Raw genomic sequence first — 14,367 nt, forward strand, 5'->3', positions numbered from 1 at the left:
GTCTCTTCAGGTCCTTCTGTCTCACTTTACATCACTTTCTCAGCACTACAGACACCAAAAGCAAAGAGTGTATTCCCATAGGCTTTTAGCATGTTATGCAGTGCTGTGTGGCTGTGTTGCTCTGTAACACTCCCAACTTAGCCATAGAAGTGTTCACCCTAAAGACAGCTCCTTGAAGAAGGGTCGTGTATTAAGCTCTTATAAGTGAGTGCAGAGACATTGCCTTTAAGAGTGCTGCTTCATTTAAGATTTGTGTAACCATTAGTGATTCCCCCTTTTCTCTCCCTCATACAGTTCTTTGCATAAAGGTGCTAAATATATGATATTCACTAGCAATTAAAGGGCTGTTCTCTGGTCCATTTTGGTTTCATTTAAGGAAATCCTATGAAAAAATGGTAGAAGTGAATGGAACTTGTTTGGTGTGCTAGATTTGTGTTGAATACCACAGAAATTTTATATATGAAGTAATAAATATCCTTCCTTATTCAAAAGGCAACTTTGCTGCTAAAAATGAAAAATTTGTCTTCTGTTGATTTCTAGCAACAGAAAGCATTCCAAGCAAAATCCAAATATTAAAGTATTTATTTGATGAGTTTTGGTGTAGAACTTTGTCATTCTTTTACCATGACAATATCCATGATATAATAATATATTTTACATCTCTGTTAATAGAATTGTCATTAGACACCTATTTTTTTTTCAGCAGAATTGTTTGCAAAAATTCTGACTAAAGACTGGTTGTATCACACACATCTTATGCTCTGATATTGATCTACTTTTTTTTTCTGGATCATTTTACTGACCATGAGGAAAAAACAAGTAAATCTGCACTTTAATCCCTCTTGTAGCAGAAGTAAAGTACTTTCTCACTTCTAGTATAGGAGGGAAATGCTCATTCCAGTATAGCATTTCTTGTAGTGCTTTTAAAATCATGAAGATATCTTGATGATCTACTGATATTTAAACTATCAACTTTTTCTAACTTCTGCCTTTCACACCTTGTTTTCTGAAGAATCCTGTTTCTGTCGTCAGAAAGTATCCCTGTGGTAAATATTTCACCATCACCCTTTGTGGTGAATTGATAAAACAAAATAGTCTAACTGCTCTACTATGACCTTACCTTTTACATTTCTGTTTCATGTCCAAAGTGATTTAGCACTTCTACTGACTTCGTGAAAAAGTGATTTTTTTCTCCTTCATGATTTTGTCTGCTTAACTGTTATGGAAACAGACAAGTGCTAACAGGGATGGTCAATCACATTCTTGAATGACAGAGTATGAAAGTCCAAAGATGTTGACTACTTTTTTCCTTGACATTTAGTCAGTGTAAGCACTTTTTAATCATATTTTGTACACCTGATGATGTGTTGATCACTGACGTGATGTTGACAATTTGGCAACATCCTTCTTCATATTATGTTATTTTTATTTATGCATCTTTTGACTAATTACAGTTTAATATGTAACTTGATGGAGAGGAGGAAATGTCTCTAAGAAGTCTCAGAATTGCAGAACTAAGCAGGATGAAAGGATTCTCCAAGGGTTTCTACATGCTCAAAGCAGGTCTAACAACTCGGGGCCTTCCCCACTCAGGTTTGAGTATCTCTGAGGACAAAGATTCCTTAGCTTCTCCAAGTTCCTGTTCCACTGTTCAATCACCTTCAGAGTTAAAAATTTTTCCATGTACTATGTTGCAGCTTATGCCTGTTGATTCTCTTCCTTCGGCTGCACTGGACACTTTGTACACAGACAAATGTCTTGGGTACTTGCCCAAGAAGAATCAAAATCTGGGATGTTTTGAAGAAAAAGTAACCATCTTCTTACCAACATCCTGAGGTTTATTTCAAACTGAATTGCTATATGATCCTGGGCTGAATATTTTCCAGTGCTGCCACTCATGGATTTATATTGTTTCAGGCCAGCAGTTTAAGGTCATCAGATCATGATCTGCCAGAAAGAACTCTATGCTGGAATTGGGCATTTATTTTACCCAAAATATTCCCTATTTAAACAGGTTAATATGTGGTCAATATCCAATCCATTAATACATTGAAATATTCTGATATATATTAGCTGTTTTTTAGATAATTCTTGGTGTTGATTTCCAAATGCTTTCTATTTAATTGTACAAACTGATTTTACAAAAGGAAATCCTTTTCTCAGTGTCTTGAAAATTTTGTTCTCCAATTTCTGAGTAGTGGAGGAAAATAAAGACTGAGCAATCACATTTGTGGGAGTCAATTAATCACCACAGGACATTGTTCCTGAGGTAATCATGAAGAATGGACACGAGCTACTTTTAGATACATCTCGCCAAAGGAACCCTTTTAAGAAACACTGGGCTTGGAATAGACCAGGTCTGAATACAAACAAACAAACGAAACACCAAAACAAAACCAACCAAGCAAAAAAAAAAGAAATTAAAAAAAAAATCTATTGCTGAACAAAACTCAGAAAAAAAGACATGAAGGAATAATGGAAACAAAAACTAATATGTAAGAGCCAGAATGTGCACGGTCCCTGTGTGGGTGGACAAGCAACTGTGGACATGCCAACAAGAAAAAGGCTGACATTTCCTATTCTGTAAACTTAATACATAAACAATTTCTTCAGAGATCTGCTGAGGCTTAGCTGCTGTGCCCTTGCTTTTACAAATTGGTGTGGCTGAAAGGGTATTATTTGTGGTTTCCTGTTCCTGCAAGAGAAAAGAGAGACATGCTCTCAGTGCAGCTCAGTGAATACTCAGTGTATGTTTCCACTCTTTTTTCCATTATGATAAATGAAAAAAAAATGCTAGCAGAGTCCTGCTGACTATTGATAGCTCTTATTTAAAGAGTAGTATTCTTTATTACACTCCATAATCAAGGATCAAACAATTCCATGAACAGCTCTTCTGCTCTTCCACTGTCTATCTCAGCAATATCCCCTCAATATTCCCTTCATCAAACTCTCTGCGTTGTCCCATCCCTCCTCTCCATGTGTCTCAGTTCCAGCATGCACTTTTCCTTTTAAGCCCAATTCATCTCAAAGGACCATTGGATTTGTTTCTGCAGAGATCATCCGTCATGTCCTGCCCTCTCCTAAGACTTCAATGAATTCTGGGACCCTCTTCAACTACTTATCTAGGAAATAAAACAATTAAGGGCTGCTTCAGGCTTATGGGGTGGTGCTATTTCTTCAGACCCACCCAGGATAAAGAACTGAAGCCCCACAGAGCAGCTTCTTAGCCCACCACCAAAAGACCTGAAGGAGACAGAAGGCTACAGAAGGAATTATTGTTTACTGCCTCTTTCCCCACCAACCTCACTGAGCTGCTCTAAGCAGTGTTGAATCCTCTAAATGATAACTACAGGCTGGCCTGCTCCATATTCCGTAAACAGTGACAATACAGGGATGAAGTAAGGAATTGCGCCTCCAAGGTAAAGGGGAGTAACTGTCAATAAAATCAATGTAGTATCCAACCAATGTACTACTGCATGAAATTTTTAATGCAATTGTTATAACTAACACTAACAATACTAAAACACTAAGAACAATAGCAATAGAAGCCATATGAAACTTGTCCAGCTAAGGTTTTAGTTACAAACTTTGAAGTCATCTAGTTGGAAAGAGACTTGAACATTTTAAAGAAACACTGGGATCATTCATAAGTGAGTTCAGTAACCTACAATGTCTCATGGAAACAATCTGACACTCATAATTTTAGTTCAAAATATGGTAGACTCTAGTGTTTTCTAGAGAACCTTGCTTTCAGCTCCTGGACAGGAAACTCATCAGGTAGGAAAGTGAACCACAGCACATCATTCTGAGCTGAAAGCATCCATGAAAAGATCTACCAAGGGCTGAGAGCAGAATGTCCAAGAGGGACTATGGAGATCACACTATGCATTAGGGATCTCACTGCCTCCAGCCTCACTCCCATACCTCAAGAGAACACAGAGGCCCCACAGCTGCAGAGGGCTGTGTGCAGGGTCAGAAGTTGTTTGGCTGACATATCTGTATCAGCTGCCTGAACACCCACTCCCCCTCTACCCCTGGGACCAGTGATTGGGCCAGATGGAAGCCATTCCTCTGCCAGATCTGACCCATGGGCCACGTTTTGAACTGTTCTGAGTTAGTTTTATGGTGTTTAGAAACCAGACCTCTCCTCAGTAAAGAATATTTAATATTCATTAAATATTTGACCAGTAAGTGCAAACTCTTTGCTCCTAGGTTTTTATAACACACCTATCATCAGGAGTATTTGGAAAAGAGGAATCTTACCTTTTTTTTTGTTGTAATCCATAGTGGAATTTTTCTAAGTTTCAAACTTACAGACTCTCCACATCCTGTAACTAATTCTGGTAGCTTTAGGGAGTTTCCCAGTTGGGACAGATCCAGGCTTATCTCTGTTTGGAGCATATCCAGGTTCACTTCTACTGGGGGGCCCTGAAGTTTTCCAGCATCCCTAGCCATGACGCAGACCCATTTGGGACTCCTGCCTTCAGGCTGGCCATACTGTAGCTTACAGAGTTCCCAGGACTTGGGTAGGCCTGCCAGAAACACAGTTTCTGTTGGAATCTTGCCTTGGATTTGGCAAAACTTTATCAAACCCAAGCTGTTTTGAGTGAAATATTTCACACTCAACGGACTGGAATTTCTCAGCAAACTTTGCTTCATCAGAAAATTTCTACCAATTCTATCTATGAACAAAATGTCAGGTCTGTAGGGCATGCTGTATAGTGTGCTCTGAGATACTGAAGTGTTAATTCCTATGGAACGTGTACTGTAACAACATAAGCATCCATTTGGTATCTGGATTTATTTAATGAGCATTGTATATGCTGTTACAGTCTCCAGAAGCAATTAATGTTCATATTCAATGGACTGTTGCTTCTCCAGTTTGTAAAATGAAATTTTCTTGTCCTAGTGGCTGGCAGCTGGATTTGGAGCCAAAGAAGCCTACACATCAAAGGAATCCACCTATGTGGATGATACCCCAGAGGGCTATGCTGCCATTCAGAAGGACCTCTACAGGCTGAAGATACTGGCAGACAGGAACGTTTTGCAGTTCAATAAAGGCAAATACAGGGTTCTGCACCTGAGGAAGAATATCCCCAGGTACCAGTAAAGCCTGGGGACTGATCAGCTGAAAAGCGGCTCTGCAGAGAGGGACCTGGGTGTCCTGGTGAACAACAAGCTGCCCATGAGCCATCAGTGTGTCCTTGTGGCCAAGAGGAAAACGATATCCTGTGGGGGCCCAAACCCAGCTTTCAGCAAAAGGAAAACAAGGGCTGACAAAAACCTCGTGATCTGAAGGAGCTGGACCCTTCTCACAAGACCTGTTAAAATTCTACCTTATGGATCAAGCCTGGCTCCAACAGAAATCAGAAAGGACTTTTTGAGATGATTGTATCAAACCATGTCTAAACCCCTGTAACCCCTCTATCTCCCATGTAATCCTACTAGAAGAAAAATTAACTATTTGGAAACTGCAGCAAAAATTTGTGCAACTCCCCAATTAACATAGGTTGTCCCCTTCATTAACATGTCCAGCCCCAGATGCCTTAAAATTGTGTTCTCATGTTCAATAAAGCATTCCAGTTTCCCCATACTGGAATCGTGTCTAGGTTTTATTTTTCAGACCGCCACTATATCCTAGGGTGCCCTAGGAGAACATTGCCAGCAGGAGGAGGGAAGTGGTTCTGCCCCTCTACTCAGCCCTAGTGAGGCCACATCTGTGTCCAGTTCTGGGCTACTCAGTTGAAGGGAGGTATGGAGCTCCTGGAGTGGGTCCAGCAGAGGGCTACAAAGATGATTAAGGGACCGGAGCATCTCTCTGAGCATCTCTCAGTAAAGGCTAAGGGAGCTGGGCCCGTTCAGCCTTGAGAAGAGATAACTGAGGGGCACCCCATCAACGTCTATAAATATCTGAAGGAAGGATATCAAGAGCATGAAGGTAGATTGTGGTGCCAAGCAATAGGACAAGAGACAACAGGAAGAGACAGGTAACTAGTGATGATAGGACAAGAGGACATCAAGCTATGCAAGGAGAGGTTCAGGTAGGACATCAGGAAGAACTTTTTCACTGAAAGAGTGGTTGAGCATTGGAATGGGCTACCCAGGGAGGTGGTGCCGTCACCATCCTTAGAAATGTTCAAAAAATGACTGGATATGGCACTGAGTGCTATGGTTTAGTTGGCATGGTGGTGTTCAGTCAAAGATTGGACTTAATGATCTTGGAGATTTTTTCTGACCCTAACGATTCTATGATTCAACGAAACTGACACACAGGAAGTTCCACTTGGATTTGGGAAAAAACTTCCTTACTGTGAGGGTGACTGAGCACCAGAACTGGCTTCCCAGAGAGGTATTGTAGTCTCCTTCCCTAGAGATATTCAAAAAACATCTGGACACAATCCAGAGCAACATGTTCTAGGGGACACTACTTGATCAGGGAGGTTGGATGAGATGATCTCCAGTGGTTCTTTCCAACCTTCTCCATTCTGTGACTCTGTGATGTGATGGTGAGAAAGGTGCAAGGTATATAGTGTGGGACGACTGATCAAAGGTGGGTTGGAAGAGAAATAGGCAAGATATAACTCAGCCACTGTCTCTAGGTGCTGTGCTCCTAGGGAGTTTGAAAGGTCATCTGCCTAATGAGCTGCTCCAGGAGCAGTTTCCCACACTTCTGGTACAATGGACTGCAACCATGTCCTCAATATCTATAAGTGTCTGATGACTGAAACCAATGAGAAGTAGGCAGATAACAGAATTATAAGAAGAAAGAAGCTATAGAGAATACACTAGCCACAGTTTATGCACTTTCAGTCTCTGTTTTATCAGTAATAGGAGCGAGTTTGCAGTCTAAATAATGGGAAAATATGGTATGTACCTAAGACTTACATGTATGATTCTTGCTAACACAATGGACATTTAAAGAATATGGAAACCTAATAATAAGCTACAGATTATGTTCTGACTGCATTTCTATCAAGCACTATTGTATAGCAAAAAAATATTTATAATAGTATCCTTCTGTTATGGATGATGTGCTATCTCTTGATATTTACAGCATTTATAAAAGGCTAAACAATGCACATTAACCATATAATTTGCCTCATCTTTCACCATTCCATTTGTTTTATTGCCCCTATAAAATATAATTCTCTGGGCAGTTTAGATGAGCAAAGAGCATGAAATACTGATGGCCACATAACTCTCCCTTTCATAGCTGAGATATTTCTCTCTGGAGTGGTTGGTCTCAATACTCCTAGGCAGTACATGAGTATTAAACTTTTTTTTGCATGCTTATCAATGTGCTTTTGTGGCAATCCTCAGAACAAAGCAAAGGAAAACAAAATAGACAAGGAAACTAAGATAATTTGTTTGCAAAATCAGTTAACTGAATTTGAACTGAGATCTAATAAATGCCATTTATATTTAGGTTTTGGTTAGAAGGCTAGGAAGTAGTCAAAATGAAACTTGCTACCTGAAGGGTGAGAAGGAATGTCACAATCCCCCCTTCTGCTATAGGAAAGATAAAATGTATGAAAGAATTGGAAGGAGAACGAATCCTGAAATTCCTGGGCTGCCTGGTAGAGGTTACTGTGAGAAGTGGTACAGATGCTGGATGTGTTGCTAACCTGGCTTTCCCAAGAAAAACAAGCAGCAGGACCCCATTATTTTGTAGTCTGTTGTCCTACATAACTGCCTTCTTTTCCTATGTCTAAGGTCAGCTAAGATAGGAAACAAATCCAGCAATATTTAAATGAATGATGACAAAAAAACCCCACACCAAATGACAGCAAAAAAATAGCACTAATATTTAAAATAGCTATGGTTATTTCCTTAGTAGAGTAAGAAGTACCAGAAAAGACAGTGCTGCATGTTTCTTTGTGCCATGCACTGTGTTTTCCAGAAAGAATTCTTGCCCGTTATAGCTTTTTAGGCTGGTGACCTTTCAGTAGAGAGAAGGAATAATGGAACAGATTGTAACACATTTTTTATTTTCTAAACCAAATCGTTCTTTACAAGGCCCTGTAAAATGAGTGGTTCCAGTGCTAGGAGTCTGTCCCTGACTCAAATGTTCTTAGCTGTATAGGTATAATCTGTGAATACAACTGTTTCTGAGAATTAATCCAAATAATTTATCTTGATGACCCACGCCAAAATCCTTTCTTCATGATAAAAATTACATGTAGAAAAGCAATAACAGAATTAGAATTTCTAAGGGCAAAGCAGTTTGTTATGGGTGCTTTTGCACCTTGGGATGGCAGTCATCAAAAGGTAAATATTTAAGACCAATATTTCAAAAAATGATATACATGTTTCAGTGACAAATAAATTTTGTTGTAGATGCATGTGTATGTATTTAATGTCACTGTTTTATGCACATTGTAAGATTTCAGCTGAATAAAAGGCTTTTGAAGTAGATATCTCACAGATAGCATCCTTCGAAAAGGCAGCAAAGTTTAGTCCCTCTCCAGAAGGGATTTGATAGAAAGTTTGAAGCAACAAAATCTTATAAAAGTAATGATTATTGTTACAAATTATCTCAGTGTCTCTTGTTAAGTTTGACGTGATTTCAAGCCAACTGATTCTCATAATGCCTAACCAGACTTTCTCATCATTTTAGCACATGTTTCCAGGTTTTCCTTATTTGTGACATCTTTCCTGCAGTGATGAGATAGTGCCATACAACAGGATTGGTCATTGAAATGACAGAAGACCTTCAGATTGTTTCAGAACTGCATCTCAGTTTGAGGCTCATCCACCATTTTTGTTCAACATTCACAAATATTTCTCTGTTGGCCAAAATTATCTCGCAACTTCATCCTCTAGACAGCCATGCCAGGTAGAAAAAGAAAATCCTAAACAGATTTAAATGTGTCTTCTACCTTTATGCAGGATACCTAGATCATGAAATTATATATAGTTTCTTAAAAATATTCTATTTATTATGGGTTCCCATAGGAAGAACTCATCTTCTGTGGGCATGGATGAATGGTGAAGAACTGAACATCTGTTGACTCATGCCGAAAGCCTAGGTACCTCTTGGTCTTTCAAAGAGTTGTGAAGCTCTTTTCCCAGGGAGAAAAAAAACCAAAACAAACAACAACACAAACAAACAAAAAACTCCAAAACAAAACAACAACAACAACAACAACAAAAAACCAAACCAAAACCAAACAAACAAAACCACCAAACCAAAACACAACCGATCAACCAACACCACCACACCAAAAAACCCCAACATTTGGCTGGAATACAGCCTAATGGATCTTCCATGAGTTTAAATTAACGCGTTCACAAGGCCAGTTTTCCAACCGGGGCACACAGCAGTGTTCATAATTTGATATGCTCTTAGCCCAATGCAGAAATTACTCTGGATCAGGAATTCAGTCAGGCATTTCCCTGGCCATGATGTGGTATATCAGGTCTAGACATTGATGTAGAGGCCAGGTCTGCACAATAAATTCTGGCTTGCCATAGTTAGTTAGGCGTTATGGCAAAGTGTGATTGCCAGAACTACGGCAACACAAACTGCTAGTATAGAAGTGATTTTCTAGGAAAACTTTTCATGTGCACAAATAGTGTCTTTAATTTGGGAAAAAGACCACAAACTCAGCCAGCAAAATCATAGTTTTGTTAGTCAAAAATGTATGGCTTTACATCCATTCTGAGAATATATATCAGGTGGGATACTATGAAGCTTTCCAAAGGCAGACATTTGCTTAATTTGTAAACATTTTTATTAGAAAATGAGCATATTTTAAGATTTGGTTTGTGTAGTTTTTCCAAAGTCAGGAAAATTCATTAGGTCAACACTTCATTGCAAAGTTGACTTTCCACCACCTTTACCTTCATATATCATCTGTGAAATGTGGATTATAGTATTTTCCTGCTTGACAGAAGTGCTGTATACATGTTTATTGAAAAAAAATGAGCTTCTCAGGTACCTTAAGCTCACAGAACTTTTCCTGGAAACAAAACCAAATTTTTGTTCAAGTTCTATGGGAAAATACACTTTTTGACAAGTATTTTTTGACTCAGAGGCTTCCAAATTTCCGAGCGTTTTCAGACAGGAGAAGAATAGTGGGTTCAGGAATCTGACATGTCAAGATGATATATAATTTTTCACTTCTTATTATATACAATGTAAAAAAGAAAAATCTGTCCCAAACTTGCATAAATATTCAAAGTATTAAATAAGAACACGATGTTAGCTTGATTTAGCTAGCATCTCTGTAAAAATCTGAGATTCCATTCCTTTCTGACTACAACCTGACTAAATATTAACAGAAGAAAATACACTTAGAAGAGTTAGAAAAGTTTCTGTAATTTATCAGTAAAACTGATTTTAAAATTAGGAAGACACACGTGAGAAGCATAGCACATTAAAGAAGAACGTATTTGCACCCTCAAATAAGAGCACAGAAACAATAAATCAAGTTTTGGTCTTGCCTCTGGAAAACACCAGAGTTTTTGAGACCCTCATTTGCCTGACGCCTGACAGGTCCTGGTGTTTAGGTGACTCCCCAAATAGCAGCATTATTATGCTCCTCTCATGGACAAAACTGTTCAACTGAGAGATTAGGGATGGAGTTGATCACTTAAGTACTTCTCTGGGTCCTGCCTTATTGGCATTTAAAAGTGAAAACACTGAATAGATTAGGTCTTGATAGAGGAATACTCCACCAACTAACCAATGAATGCCTTGCCTGCGGTACTGCAGATACAGAGTCATTGCTGCTCAGCTTCAGACACCTATAGTAGTTATGGCCCATTCCCCGGGTCATTAAACTGTTGTGGTGTGTATCCTTACCCTAACCCTTTTATAAAGCAAAATATGCTTGCTTATGTTGGTTTCAGCTAAACTAACTGGCTATGCTCCAACTCAGCCAAAACATTATGTGGAGTAAGATTTAGGGTGGCTGAGCTAATCAACATAAGATTGGTAAGACACTGCTTTTGCTCATGGATTCATACTTTATTTCTGTTATTATGGTTTCTACTTTCACAAAATTTCCACCAGGCCTTAGTAGGTAGGAATACTTCCATTTACTGTGCATCAAGAATTAGACAGCAGAATATAAAGAAAGAACCTAAGTCCAGTTGAGGAAGTTCTGTTTCCATCAGGAGCTGTTCATGGATGTCTAAGAAAGGACAAGACACCACAACATGGATGGAACTACTTCTGAACTTTGGAATACTATTCAGAATATAAAGTTTCCAAGCCAGAGTTTATATTTCAGACATTTTGTTTCCTGACCATTACCAGATGTCTCTGTTTGAGACAATTTGGAGAGGCAGAGACTTCAAAGTCTCCTCCCTCGATTCAATACCCCTGGTTTCTCCAATAAAAAGAGAGAGACCAAATACGCCCAGTTGTAAGTGAAAAAATAACTTCACCAGGAAGAATGCTACTAACTAACAACAATACTGATAAAATTGCGCTAAAGCAAACAATGAGGAGAAACTTCACAAGCCCTGCCCAACAGACTAAATCGAGATGGTGGCCAGCCTCCTCCACCTGGAAAACCTGGCAGGAACAATTGGAGAGTCAGAGCTGGCAGGAAATGGCGCATAGCTGGGATTTAATACCGGCAGATTTGGTGCTGGAGTGAGGCTGCAGTGCCGGTTCAGGCAGTTGAAGCAGGGCTGCGGACCCCCCAGATGACTGGAAGGATCCACAAGACACCTGTTGGATCCAGTGATGAGACTTGGTTGTTGCAGTCTGGATCTGTGAGGTGGTGGTGGTGGTGGTAGAAGCCCTGGGTGGTGAGGGAAGTCCTGAAACTCAGACTTACATATACTCAGGTTCAGGTGGGAACACGCCTTTGGTACCTTCCCTGAGGTGGGGAGTTTTTCACTGGATGATGTAGTACTGTGAGTCACTGGAGTCTTTGACACCTTCTAAGATGTTGCAGCTGTCTCTTACATCAGTGCAGCTGAGTCAGTTATGGTCCATTATGGCTCATCAACAAGAGGTGAATACCTTCAGGCTGGGTGTGAATGTTCCGGGGAGTTATCACAACTGAGTCATCTGTGTAAGGAAAAGAAACACTACCCTACCTCACAGGGTTTGCCTCTTTCCTTATCTTGTTTAACACACAGCTTGTAGCCTGAGGTGTTGGATGTGCACGCCTTCAGCACCTCGCCTAGGTGATCACTCTGCACATTGTTAGCAAAGCACAGGGCTGATTGAGCCATGAGCACCAGTTTCTCACAGCACCTGGGTGGTCACTGCAAGTGGTCCAATGTTTGAGTTATTAATCACCAGCAGTTCAGTCTCTTTAAAGAACGCAAAACTCAAAAAAGCCAAAAAGGCATATTTGGAGAAAAGAGAAGAGAAAAGAAGAGGTGGAGATCAGAATTTTTGTGTAACCAGGACACCAGATTTCTCCTCTGTGAATTTATCTTCTCTCTTTAGGTACCCATTCAGACCTTTGGTCTCTTAACTCGAAGCCTATGGCTACAAGTACCATCATTTTAAAATGTCCAGAAATGTATTTACATTTGCATCAATTTACTTTACAGATCTTGCCATATAGTAGCATTAAGTGTCCCTCTTTTGTGCCGAGAGATATAAAAAAATCATGGGGTTTCATACCCAGAATCAAAGATTCTTTGTCAATTCAATTTCACAGCCCTTTTGTGAAAATGGAAGAGTAGAGATGGTAATTGAAAAGAACAGATTTATTCAATACCATTGTACAAACTGTCATATTTCTTGAACTATGTTTCATTGGATGACCTTCAGGAGTATTAACAGAGTGATTTAAAAAGTTTTCAGATTGGTTTAATGGGTATACCATTCAGTTAACGTTAACATTCCAATATATTGCATTTATTGTGATGTAAGCACCCTGGAGTTTACCTCTCATGAAAAAAAACCCAAAGAACAGCTAATCAAATCATGTTAGCATATTGCCACTTTCAGTACCATGACCATGTTGCCAGTGCATTTGGATGAAGATAGACCTTTTATTGAAGATAGCTTTCTGTCTATAGTTACAAAAAAAAAAAATGTATTGAGGAAGGAAATAACAAAGTTCTTTAGCACTTTAACAAAAGCAATAGACCACTGATATTAGTGTGCCTTTGAATATGCAGTGGATTATCCTTGGCTAAGTGCCAAACACCCATCTATCTTCTCCGTCACTTCTCCATCACTCCCCTACCTTAGGACAGGAACAAAAATAGGATGAGAATGGTTGTGGGTTGAGATAAAGTCGGTGAGACCACTTACCCATTATTGTGGTAGACAAAACAAACTCTTCTATGAGAAAATTAATGGAATCAGGTAGTGAAAAACAAAAACCCCAAAAATTAGAACAATCCTTTTCTTCCCTCCTTTTGCAGGGTCATCTCTGCTGCTCCACTAATGTTTTAATTCTCTCTAATCTGTTTTTTCTATATTTTTATCTTTTCATTCTGCTTGATTATTAAAAGACATGTTTTTACTTCTTGCTTATTTTCTCACATTTATTATATTTTTAAACAGACTGCAGTGCAACCTTACATCAGAAACTATTTTAGACAAAATGATTTTATAACATCCTTATTTCCCCTCAAGCCTCAGAAATACCACCAGAACAGAGAAAACAGACAAGTGTTTGTTCTGCAAAATTTTTTCGTTGGTATTTCTAGAGCTGGTCTAAAAATAGAAATAATTTTCAGTGAAAAATATTTCTGACTGAATAGTATTTCTGTTTTTAAAGATGTGAAACCTTTTTAAAAACACCATGAAAGTGATAAAAATAGCAAATAAATTCAATGCAAAATGTAACAGATTAGTGTTGTTAAAATTCTCTGAAACTTCTCTGACACACTAAAGTAATATCTGTGAAACACCGCTGTGAAATACTACTTCCAAAGCTATTCAGAATGTATTTGATATATATTGCAGAATTTAATTTGTATCCCCAAAACATTGATAAGTTCAGTGGAATTGTTCTTATTTCACAGCAATTTCAGTTTCAATAAAGTATAGATGTGTCTTAGTTTGGTGAACTTACCTACCTAAGCTTGCATCACTTGATAATCGATGCTCTTTAAAAGGAGCTTTGTAACTCTATGGGCAATTATAGAAATTGGTTAATTTAGTTCCAGAGTATCCTATCAATGGTATATTATGGTAAAAGCTTTTTTATCTTCAGCTTTGCTTTCAGTCAGCTACTTTGTTTTTTTCCATTGCCACCTTATATACCTAGAATAATTTTTTTTATATATTCGATAGCAAATTTGCTTTGTTCACCAGTTCTATGAAATACCTTGAAGTTTTCTATCACTGCAGTGACACCTGGTGTTGAAAGCAAAGTTGTTAATAGCTCCAAGGCATAGGAGAATCCATTTCATAGTATGGATTTTTTTAAAACTACC

Source organism: Neopelma chrysocephalum, unplaced genomic scaffold, assembly GCF_003984885.1.
Source record: "Neopelma chrysocephalum unplaced genomic scaffold, ASM398488v2 Primary Assembly neopelma1_80b, whole genome shotgun sequence".
NCBI classification, from domain to species: domain Eukaryota; kingdom Metazoa; phylum Chordata; class Aves; order Passeriformes; family Pipridae; genus Neopelma; species Neopelma chrysocephalum.